This window comes from Oncorhynchus gorbuscha, unplaced genomic scaffold (assembly GCF_021184085.1).
Source record: "Oncorhynchus gorbuscha isolate QuinsamMale2020 ecotype Even-year unplaced genomic scaffold, OgorEven_v1.0 Un_scaffold_1308, whole genome shotgun sequence".
In the NCBI taxonomy this organism is placed as follows: Eukaryota; Metazoa; Chordata; class Actinopteri; order Salmoniformes; family Salmonidae; genus Oncorhynchus; species Oncorhynchus gorbuscha.
The window spans coordinates 150,215-161,338 of record NW_025746123.1 but is presented as its reverse complement, the minus strand read 5'-3'; the positions used below and the strand labels follow the sequence as shown (position 1 = coordinate 161,338).

General features: G+C 48.0%; 1 pseudogene; it reads right to left on the bottom strand.

Moving 5' to 3' along the window:
* Positions 1 to 2,044: 2,044 nt before the first annotated feature.
* Positions 2,045 to 9,424, bottom strand: LOC124022147 (annotated as a pseudogene).
* Between the last annotated feature and the right edge of the window lie 1,700 nt (positions 9,425 to 11,124).

Genomic DNA, 11,124 nt, shown 5'->3' with positions numbered 1-11,124 from the left:
GTAGTGAGGCTATATACAGGGGTTCCTGTACAGAGTCAATGTGGGGCTATATACAGGGGTTCCTGTACAGAGTCAATGTGGAGGCTATATACAGGAGGTACCTGTACAGAGTCAATGTGGAGGCTATATACAGGAGGTACCTGTACAGAGTCAATGTGGAGGCTATATACAGGGGGTTCCTGTACAAAGTCAATGTGCGGGGGCACAGGTTAGCTGAGGTAATATGTACATGTAGGTAGAGTTAATGCACCCTAGTGGGACCCTAGTCCCTCCTGAGTGGCGCAACGGTCTAAGGCACTGTGTCACAGTGCTAGAGGCGTCACTACAGACACCCGGTTCGATAGGGCGGTGCACAATTGGCCCAGCATCATCCGGGTTTGGGCCGTCATTATAAAATAAGAATTTGTTCTTAACTGACCAGCCTAGTTAAATAAATAAATACTTTTGACCAGGGACGATAGTGCACTATATAGGGAACATGGTGCCATTTGGTAGACTAATAGCCACACCTCTACGTCAACATCGTCTTTATCTGTTAACATGTAGCACTGAGAAAACAGAACACAATATAACTTATCATGAAACAGAGGCTATTAGCCTTCCTTAACTAATACTGACATAAAGTATCAATACATTCATCAATACATTCATCAATACATCTATCAATACATGTATCAATACATTTTTTTAAAGTTCTGTGTTTTTTAGATCTGCATGGGAGGTCATTGGACTCTGGACTGAATTGTTTCTGTCAGCTAGTTCTGCCAGACCTAATAACACCTGGTTCCAAATGGAACCCTTTTCCCTATATAGTGCACTAGTTTTGAACAGAGCCCTATGGGGACCCTGGTATTTAAAAAAAGTAGTGCACTATATAGGGAGTAGAGTTCCATTTGGGACTCACCCAGCATCTACAGATTAAACTGTGAAGTCTAGAAACAGTGTGACCTATTTCTGCCATCGTAGTTAATGTTATGACACTGAAACAAACAGAAACAGGGTACCTCTGTCTTAGGGTGCCATTGGCATCTCTGTCTGGGTGCCATTAGGGAGGTAACCAGGGATACTAGTCTGGTGTTCTGATTGGCATCTCTCTGTCTGGGTGCCATTAGGGAGGTAACCAGGGATACTAGTCTGGTGTTCTGATTGGCATCTCTCTGTCTGGGTGCCATTAGGGAGGTAACCAGGGATACTAGTCTGGTGTTCTCATTGTCATCTCTCTGTCTGGGTGCCATTAGGGAGGTAACCAGGGATACTAGTCTGGTGTTCTGATTGGCATCTCTCTGTCTGGGTGCCATGAGGGAGGTAACCAGGGATACTAGTCTGGTGTTCTCATTGGCATCTCTCTGTCTGGGTGCCATTAGGGAGGTAACCAGGGATACTAGTCTGGTGTTCTCATTGTCATCTCTCTGTCTGGGTGCCATTAGGAGGTAACCAGGGATACTAGTCTGGTGTTCTCATTGTCATCTCTCTCTCTCTCTGTGTTCTAGTCTAATAAAGTCTACAATCTCTAAAGGTTACAAAGTGAAATTCAACCGTTCAACATCACTATACCTTTAAACGTCTGTGTTAAAGCTCAGAGTGAAATGATATGCATAACAGTAGCCAGACATCAATCCATTCATTCCTCATTCTGCCACAACAGAATGTTGACTGACAGCGGAATGTTCCACGCTGGGTTTGGTTAAAGTTCCGGAACACTTGTAATGTTGTGTTCCAGAGTAACAGTGGTAGGAAGGACGGTATTTATTCCACATTATTACAGACAACAACATGGTGTCCCTACCATATCGCCCTGCAGCACTACACACTGGTAGCTTCACAATTCACACGGCAGGGCACAACACTATTAACACGGCTATTCACTTGACATTTATCCGTTTCACTTCATTGTGTGTGTGTGTGTGTGTGTGTGTGTGTGTGTGTGTGTGTGTGTGTGTGTGTGTGTGTGTGTGTGTGTGTGTGTGTGTGTGTGTGTGTGTGTGTGTGTGTGTGTGTGTGTGTGTGTGTGTGTGTGTGTGTGTGTGTGCGTTGTTATTGTTGATATGGCACACAGCCCACAGAGAACAGCTACACAACATAACAACACAACAACACCTCAACTACATACAGGAGGATACTGCTAGGACCAGCTGTGTCTTCCCCAGTATGCTTCTCTAAGCACCCTCTTGGCCCACTTCTAAGTACACTTTTTAGTGCCCTTCAAAGTACACTGCGGAGTACAATTCTTAGTGCCCTTTAAAGTGCCCTTGGCAGTGTTTAAGTTTAAAGTCTGTAGTTTGTCCTGTGCCAGGTTCTCTTCCTCCTACAGACGTGTCTCAGAACTGGAGAGCAAGGCCCCATTCTGTTCATCTGGTTCTTTAAGGAAGCGCTCCTCTTCTTCTGAGACCACCATTACGCTGTCAGGCCTGATCTCCTCCTCCTCCTCCTCTTCTTCTGAGACCACCATTACGCTCTCAGGCCTGATCTCCTCCTTCTCTTTCTCACTGTCTTCTTCGTCCTCCTTTGCTTTCTCAACCGCTTCCTTCTTCATCTCCTTCACCTCCTCTTTCTCCTTCATCTCCTTCGCCTCCTCTTTCTCCTTCATCTCCTTCGCCTCCTCTTTCTCCTTCATCTCCTTCATCTCCTTCACCTCCTCTTTCTCCTTCTCCTCCTTCATCTCCTTCAGCTTCTCTTTCTCCTTCTCCTCTTTCTCCTTCTCTTCTTTCTCCTTCATCTCCTTCACCTCTTTCTCCCCCTTCTCTACTTCCTCCTCCTCCTCTTCCTCAGCGGCAACAGGCTTGTTGAGAAGCTCCATTTCCGCGGAAACCGTTCCGTTCTCCAGTTCCGCAGCGGGTTCCGAGGGCTTCTTCCTGATGAACAGGAAGTTACACGTGGCGAGGACCACGGAGGCGAGGACCACCTCAATTCCTGCCAGCAGGAACACGTACATGTAGTTCTTAGTAGCGTCCAGCAGCCGACCTGAGGAGGGAGAGAGGAGGAGGAGGGAGAGAGGAGGAGGAGGAGGGAGAGAGGGAGGAGGAGGAGGAGAGAGAGAGGAGGAGGGGAGGAGAGGAGGGAGGGAGAGAGGGAGGGAGGAGGAGGGAGAGAGAGGAAGAGGAGGGAGAGAGGAGGAGGAGGGAGAGAGGGAGGGAGGAGGAGGGAGAGAGAGAGAGGGAGGGAGGAGGAGGAGGGAGAGAGGGAGGGAGAGAGGGAGGGAGGAGGAGGGAGAGAGAGAGGAGGAGGAGGGAGAGAGGAGGAGGAGGGAGAGAGGGAGGGAGAGAGGGAGGGAGGAGGAGGGAGAGAGAGAGAGGGAGGAGGAGGAGGGAGAGAGGAGGAGGAGGGAGAGAGGAGGAGGAGGAGGGAGAGAGGGAGGGAGGAGGGAGAGAGGGAGGGAGGAGGAGGGAGAGAGAGAGGGAGGAGGAGGGAGAGAGAGAGGAGGAGGAGGGAGAGATGGAGGGAGAGAGAGAGAGGGAGGAGGAGGAGGAGGAGGAGGAGGAGGAGGAGGAGGAGGAGGGAGAAAGGGAGGGAGGGAGAGAGGGAGGAGGAGGGAGGGAGAGAGGGAGAGAGGAGGGAGGGAGGAGGAGGGAGAGAGGGAGGGAGAGAGGGGAGGAGGAGGAGGAGGGAGGGAGAGAGGGAGGAGGAGGGGAGGAGGGAGGGAGGAGGGAGGAGGAGGGAGGAGGGAGGGAGGAGGGAGAGAGGGAGGGAGGAGGAGGAGGGAGAGGGAGGGAGGAGAGGGAGGAGGAGGGAGGAGGGAGGGAGGGAGGGAGGAGGGAGGAGGGAGAGAGAGAGGGAGGAGGAGGGACAGAGAGATAGAGGGAGGAGGAGGAGGAGGGAGAGAGGGAGGGAGGAGGAGGAAGAGAGAGAGGGGGAGAGAGAGGGAGGAGGGAGAGGAGAGAGTGAGGAGGGAGAGAGATCAGAGGGGAGAGGAAACAACATAAATTCTCCATTATATTTATCTAACCTTAACCTTAACCCTAACCAAGCCCTAACCCAACCTCCACCTGTTAATCCTGTGTGTGTACTAACCTGCTCCTGGTGGTCCCACCAGCACAGCAATAGCTTCCATGAGCAACACCAGTCCTATAGCGCTGGGGAATTTCTCCGTGCCAACGATCGCCATGAGAACCTCAAACTGTAGCGCCCCGACCATGCCGTAGGAGATCCCAAAGAACACACAGAACACCACCAGAGACGGGTAGTCCTTCGCCTGCAGGTGACATGAAAACCAGATAGTATTTACAGTAACATTTTACAGTATTTACAGTAACATTGTACAGTATTTACAGTAACATTTTACAGTATTTACAGTAACATTTTACAGTATTTACAGTAACATTTTACAGTACTTACAGTAACATTGTACAGTATTTACAGTAACATTTTACAGTATTTACAGTAACATTTTACAATATTTACAGTAACATTGTACAGTATTTACAGTAACATTTTACAGTATTTACAGTAACATTTTACAGTATTTACAGTAACATTGTACAGTATTTACAGTAACATTTTTCAGTATTTACAGTAACATTTTACAGTATTTACAGTAACATTGTACAGTATTTACAGTAACATTTTACAGTATTTACAGTAACATTTTACAGTACTTACAGTAACATTGTACAGTATTTACAGTAACATTGTATAGTATTTACAGTAACATTTTACAGTATTTACAGTAACATTTTACAGTACTTACAGTAACATTTTACAGTATTTACAGGATACCAACAGTAACAGTATTGATACAGTAACAACAGAGATGTTAACAACAGAGATGTTAACAACACATATGTATAGTTTAGATGCTGTACGTATCATTAGTCAATACAGCAAACAGAAATGTACACATGACAACCAAATCAACCTCAACAAGCCAACACATTACTGTAATTACACGTCCAGCCCTACCTGAGATCCCACCAGGTCAGTGCATCCATTGAAGATCATGGCAAAGCTGAACAGGTAAACAACTCTGGGCCTGACCCACTTCAGCCCAGCGATGACGCCACAGGTGGGCCGGGCGAAGATGTCTATGAAGCCGAGGATGGATAGGAGGAGGGCCGACTTGGTGTCTTCGTTGCCCAGCTCTTTGGCATAGCTCACCACGAACACTGGCGGTACAAACAGACCCAGAACCTAGGACAGGATCAGATGAGCTCTTAACCATGTCAATTTGAAACGAAGGCAGACTATTTCATTGCAGTCATGTGACATGAATACAAATAAACACAAATTAAAAACATAGAAGAACTATAGCTTCTACTTTGTAGTTTATTTTCAAGTCATTTAAAATTAAGACCCTCTTTTTTTCAATTATTGAATTGTAATTTCAGTTTTCTTAGGGCTCTGGTCAGGAGTAGTGCACTATATAGGGAATAGGGTGCCATAGAGCTCTGGTCAAAAGTAGTGCACTATATAGGGAATAGGGTGCCATAGAGCTCTGGTCAAAAGTAGTGCACTATATAGGGAATAGGGTGCCATAGAGCTCTGGTCAAAAGTGCACTATATAGGGAATAGTGTGCCATAGAGCTGGTCAGGAATGGGGAATAGGGTGCCATAGAGCTCTGGTCAGGAGTAGTGCACTATATATAGGGAATAGGGTGCCATAGAGCTCTGGTCAGGAGTAGTGCACTATATAGGGAATAGGGTGCCATTTGGGACAGTATTGTTCCTGTTCTGACTCACCATAATAGATGCAGCTATGGTGTAGATCAGGAAACCCCTGTCCTTAAACACACTGAAGTCCAGGAGAGGTTTGGGTTTGGACTGGGTCTTCTCTACCTCCAACTCTTTTCCCTCCTTCTCTACGTCTTCCCGCTGGGGGTTTAGGAGGGGCCACTAGGGGCCTCATGAGGGCCGCGCAGGCGCAGCAGTTGAGCAGGAGCCCTCCGAGGATGAGGAAGCCTCCTCTCCAACCGTATTGGTACTGCAACAGCTGGAAGAGACAGCAGGGTTAAGGTCGGGTTAGGGTCAAAGGTTAGAGGTGTAATGTAGAGGGAGAGGCAGCAAAGGGTGATGGGGCTCCCAGCAGCAGGGTTATGGTTAGGGGTCAGGGGTCAGGGTTCAGGGGTTAGAGGTGTTGTGTTGTACCTGTCCCAGAGGTGATAAGCAGCAGAGGGCCACAGGACTCCCAGCAACAGGGTTATGGTTAGGGGTTAGGGGTCAGGGGTTAGGGGTCAGGGGTTAGGGGTCAGACGTTAGAGGTGTAGTGTAGTACCTGTCCCAGAGGTGATAAGCAGCAGAGGGCCACAGGACTCCCAGCAGCAGGGTTATGGTTAGGGGTCAGGGGTCAGGGGTCAGGGGTTAGGGGTCAGACGTTAGAGGTGTAGTGTAGTACCTGTCCCAGAGGTGATAAGCAGCAGAGGGCCACAGGACTCCCAGCAGCAGGGTTATGGTTAGGGGTCAGGGGTTAGGGGTCAGGGGTTAGGGGTCAGACGTTAGAGGTGTAGTGTAGTACCTGTCCCAGAGGTGATAAGCAGCAGAGGGCCACAGGACTCCCAGCAGCAGGGTTATGGTTAGGGGTCAGGGGTTAGGGGTCAGGGTTAGGGGTCAGACGTTAGAGGTGTAGTGTAGTACCTGTCCCAGAGGTGATAAGCAGCAGAGGGCCACAGGACTCCCAGCAGCAGGGTTATGGTTAGGGGTCAGGGGTTAGGGGTCAGGGGTTAGGGGTCAGACGTTAGAGGTGTAGTGTAGTACCTGTCCCAGAGGTGATAAGCAGCAGAGGGCCACAGGACTCCCAGCAGCAGCCAAGCCGTTAGCCAGGGGCCTCTTCTCACTGAAGTAGCGATTCAGCATGATCAGAGACGGCTGGAAGTTCAACGCCAGGCCCAGACCTGGAGGACAGGGGGACAGGAGAGGACTGTCAAAGAAGTGGTAGACATACAGTATCACTAATGACTGTAATGACTCCAGACCTGGAGGACAGGGGGACAGGAGAGGACTGTCAAAGAAGTGGTAGACATACAGTATCACTAATGACTGTAATGACTCCAGACCTGGAGGACAGGGGGACAGGAGAGGACTGTCAAAGAAGTGGTAGACATACAGTATCACTAATGACTGTAATGACTCCAGACCTGGAGGACAGGGGGACAGGAGAGGACTGTCAATGAAGTGGTAGACATACAGTATCACTAATGACTGTAATGACTCCAGACCTGGAGGACAGGGGGACAGGAGAGGACTGTCAAAGAAGTGGTAGACATACAGTATCACTAATGACTGTAATGACTCCAGACCTGGAGGACAGGGGGACAGGAGAGGACTGTCAAAGAAGTGGTAGACATACAGTATCACTAATGACTGTAATGACTCCAGACCTGGAGGACAGGGGGACAGGAGGACTGTCAAAGAAGTGGTAGACATACAGTATCACATTGATGACACAGATGTGGACCAACCTGTAATGATGTGGGACCAACCTGTAATGACTCCAGTAGATGTGGACCAACCTGTAATGACTCCAGTAGATGTGGACCAACCTGTAATGACTCCAGTAGATGTGGACCAACCTGTAATGACTCCAGTAGATGTGGACCAACCTGTAATGACTCCAGTAGATGTGGACCAACCTGTAATGACTCCAGTAGATGTGGACCAACCTGTAATGACTCCAGTAGACAGGTAGATGTGGACCAACCTGTAATGACTCCAGTAGATGTGGACCAACCTGTAATGACTCCAGTAGATGTGGACCAACCTGTAATGACTCCAGTAGATGTGGACCAACCTGTAATGACTCCAGTAGATGTGGACCAACCTGTAATGACTCCAGTAGATGTGGACCAACCTGTAATGACTCCAGTAGATGTGGACCAACCTGTAATGACTCCAGTAGACAGGTAGATGTGGACCAACCTGTAATGACTCCAGTAGACAGGTAGATGTGGACAAACCTGTAATGACTCCAGTAGATGTGGACCAACCTGTAATCACTCCAGTAGACAGGTAGATGTGGACAAACCTGTAATGACTCCAGTAGACAGGTAGATGTGGACAAACCTGTAATGACTCCAGTAGATGTGGACCAACCTGTAATCACTCCAGTAGACAGGTAGATGTGGACAAACCTGTAATGACTCCAGTAGACAGGTAGATGTGGACAAACCTGTAATGACTCCAGTAGATGTGGACCAACCTGTAATGACTCCAGTAGACAGGTAGATGTGGACCAACCTGTAATGACTCCAGTAGATGTGGACCAACCTGTAATGACTCCAGTAGACAGGTAGATGTGGACCAACCTGTAATGACTCCAGTAGAGAGGTAGATGTGGACCAACCTGTAATGACTCCAGTAGACAGGTAGATGTGGACCAACCTGTAATGACTCCAGTAGATGTGGACCAACCTGTAATGACTCCAGTAGATGTGGACCAACCTGTAATGACTCCAGTAGACAGGTAGATGTGGACAAACCTGTAATTACTCCAGTAGATGTGAACCAACCTGTAATGACTCCAGTAGACAGGTAGATGTGGACCAACCTGTAATGACTCCAGTAGAGGGGTAGATGTGGACCAACCTGTAATGACTCCAGTAGACAGGTAGATGTGGACAAACCTGTAATGACTCCAGTAGATGTGGACCAACCTGTAATGACTCCAGTAGACAGGTAGATGTGGACCAACCTGTAATGACTCCAGTAGAGAGGTAGATGTGGACCAACCTGTAATGACTCCAGTATGGAGGTAGATGTGGACCAACCTGTAATGACTCCAGTAGACAGGTAGATGTGGACAAACCTGTAATGACTCCAGTAGATGTGGACCAACCTGTAATGACTCCAGTAGACAGGTAGATGTGGACCAACCTGTAATGACTCCAGTAGAGGTAGATGTGGACCAACCTGTAATGACTCCAGTAGACAGGTAGATGTGGATGATGCTGGTGGAGAAGGACGACAGAATCATCCCCAGAGAGGCAAAAAGTCCCCCACCATCATCACCGGACGACACCCGTAACGATTCACCAACACGCTGCACAGAGGACCTGCAGGGAGAGGAACACACACGTATCGAATCTGTGTGTCAGTGTGTGTGTTAGACAGTATCTCTATCTCTGTGTGTGTGTGTGTGTGTGTGTGTGTGTGTGTGTGTGTGTGTGTGTGTGTGTGTGTGTGTGTGTGTGTGTGTGTGTGTGTGTGTGTGTGTGTGTGTGTGTGTGTGTGTGTGTGTGTGTGTGTGTGTGTGTCTGTGTGTGTGTACATCCTCTACCTGTGCCGTACAGCATAGCCAGCAGTATAGATGAGATCCATGCTGTGTCGCTGTACCCCACGTCGAACTCTCTGATCAGCTCCTTGAAGAACACGCTGACAGCCTTGGGGAAGGCGTAGGAGAACCCAGTGATGACGAAACAGCCGAACAGCACAGCCCAGCCCCACCCCCCGTCTGGTGCCTTCACCCCCCAGGTCCCTCGTCCACCACCGCACCTCCCATGGTCCTCGAACTTTGGATCTGAGAGGAGAAAAAGGAAGGGGTGGGTTATGTTAACTCTGGGGGTGGTATCCTGAGGGACTAACTCTGGGGAGATCTAAAGGTCTTGAGTTGCTAGGTGTTGGGATTAGTCCTGACCGGGACTCGAACCCAGGTCCAGCGTCTGTCAACCCAACCCCTTAGCTGTTACACCAAGAGATCTAAAGGTCTTGACGAGGTTGCTAAGTCCTGACCAAACCCAGGTCCAGCGTCTGTCAACCCAACCCCTTAGCTGTTACACCAAGAGATCTAAAGGTCTTGACGAGGTTGCTAGGTGTTGGGATTAGTCCTGACCGGGACTCGAACCCAGGTCCAGCGTCTGTCAACCCAACCCCTTAGCTGTTACACCAAGAGATCTAAAGGTCTTGACGAGGTTGCTAGGTGTTGGGATTAGTCCTGACCGGGACTCGAACCCAGGTCCAGCGTCTGTCAACCCAACCCCTTAGCTGTTACACCAAGAGATCTAAAGCTCTTGACGAGGTTGCTAGGTGTTGGGATTAAAGGCCGCTACAATAGAAATAGAAGTCATAGAACGTGCATAATCAGCGTAGATCTAACATTGTATATCGGTAGTAACACAACTTCCTATCTGTATCCTAAAGCCCCGGAACCATGTTGTCATTGCCTTAATTATTACTGTGTTGAATTTTATTTCACCTTTATTGAACTACGCAAGTCAGTTAAAGAATAAATTATTATTTACAATGACGGCCTACCCGGGCCAATTGTACACCGCACTATGGGACTCCCAATCACGTCCGGTTGTGATACAGCCTGGATTCGAACCAGGGTGCCTGTAGTGACGCCTCAAGCACTGAGATGCAGTGCCTTAGACCGCTGTGATACAGCCTGGATTCGAACCAGGGTCTGTAGTGACACCTCAAGCACTGAGATGCAGTGCCTTAGACCACTGTGATACAGCCTGGAATCGAACCAGGGTGTCTGTAGTGATGCCTCTAGTACTGAGATGCAGTGCCTTAGACCGCTGTGATACAGCCTGGAATCGAACCAGGGTGTCTGTAGTGACGACTCTAGCACTGAGATGCAGTGCCTTAGACCACTGTGATACAGCCTGGAATCGAACCAGGGTCTGTAGTGACGACTCTAGCACTGAGATGCAGTGCCTTAGACCGCTGCAACACTCGGGATCCTCTAGATGGATAAATGTTGTTGACTAAATGACATATTGATTAAATGACATATTGATTAAATTACATATTGATTAAATGATATATTGATTAAATGACATATTGATTAAATTACATATTGATTAAATGATATATTGATTAAATTACATATTGATTAAATGACATATTGATTAAATTACATATTGATTAAATGACATATTGATTAAATTACATATTGATTAAATGATATATTGATTAAATTATATATTGATTAAATGACATATTGATGAACAGATTGCATGAAGTGGCTTGGCCTTGGTCTGTATTCATTGTGCAACAGCAGGTTGGAATACGGTCAGCAACAATGATTTAAACCAGACTGAAAGTTCAATATAAAATACAATCCATTATTTACTCTCCATATCCCGGCCAGGTGACCTTGCACACCTGGAGGTCACTACAGTATTGCAATCATCTTTGCTATGTGTGTACTTTCAGAAATATATTCTGCTTACCCCCATATACACACAGTCTGGA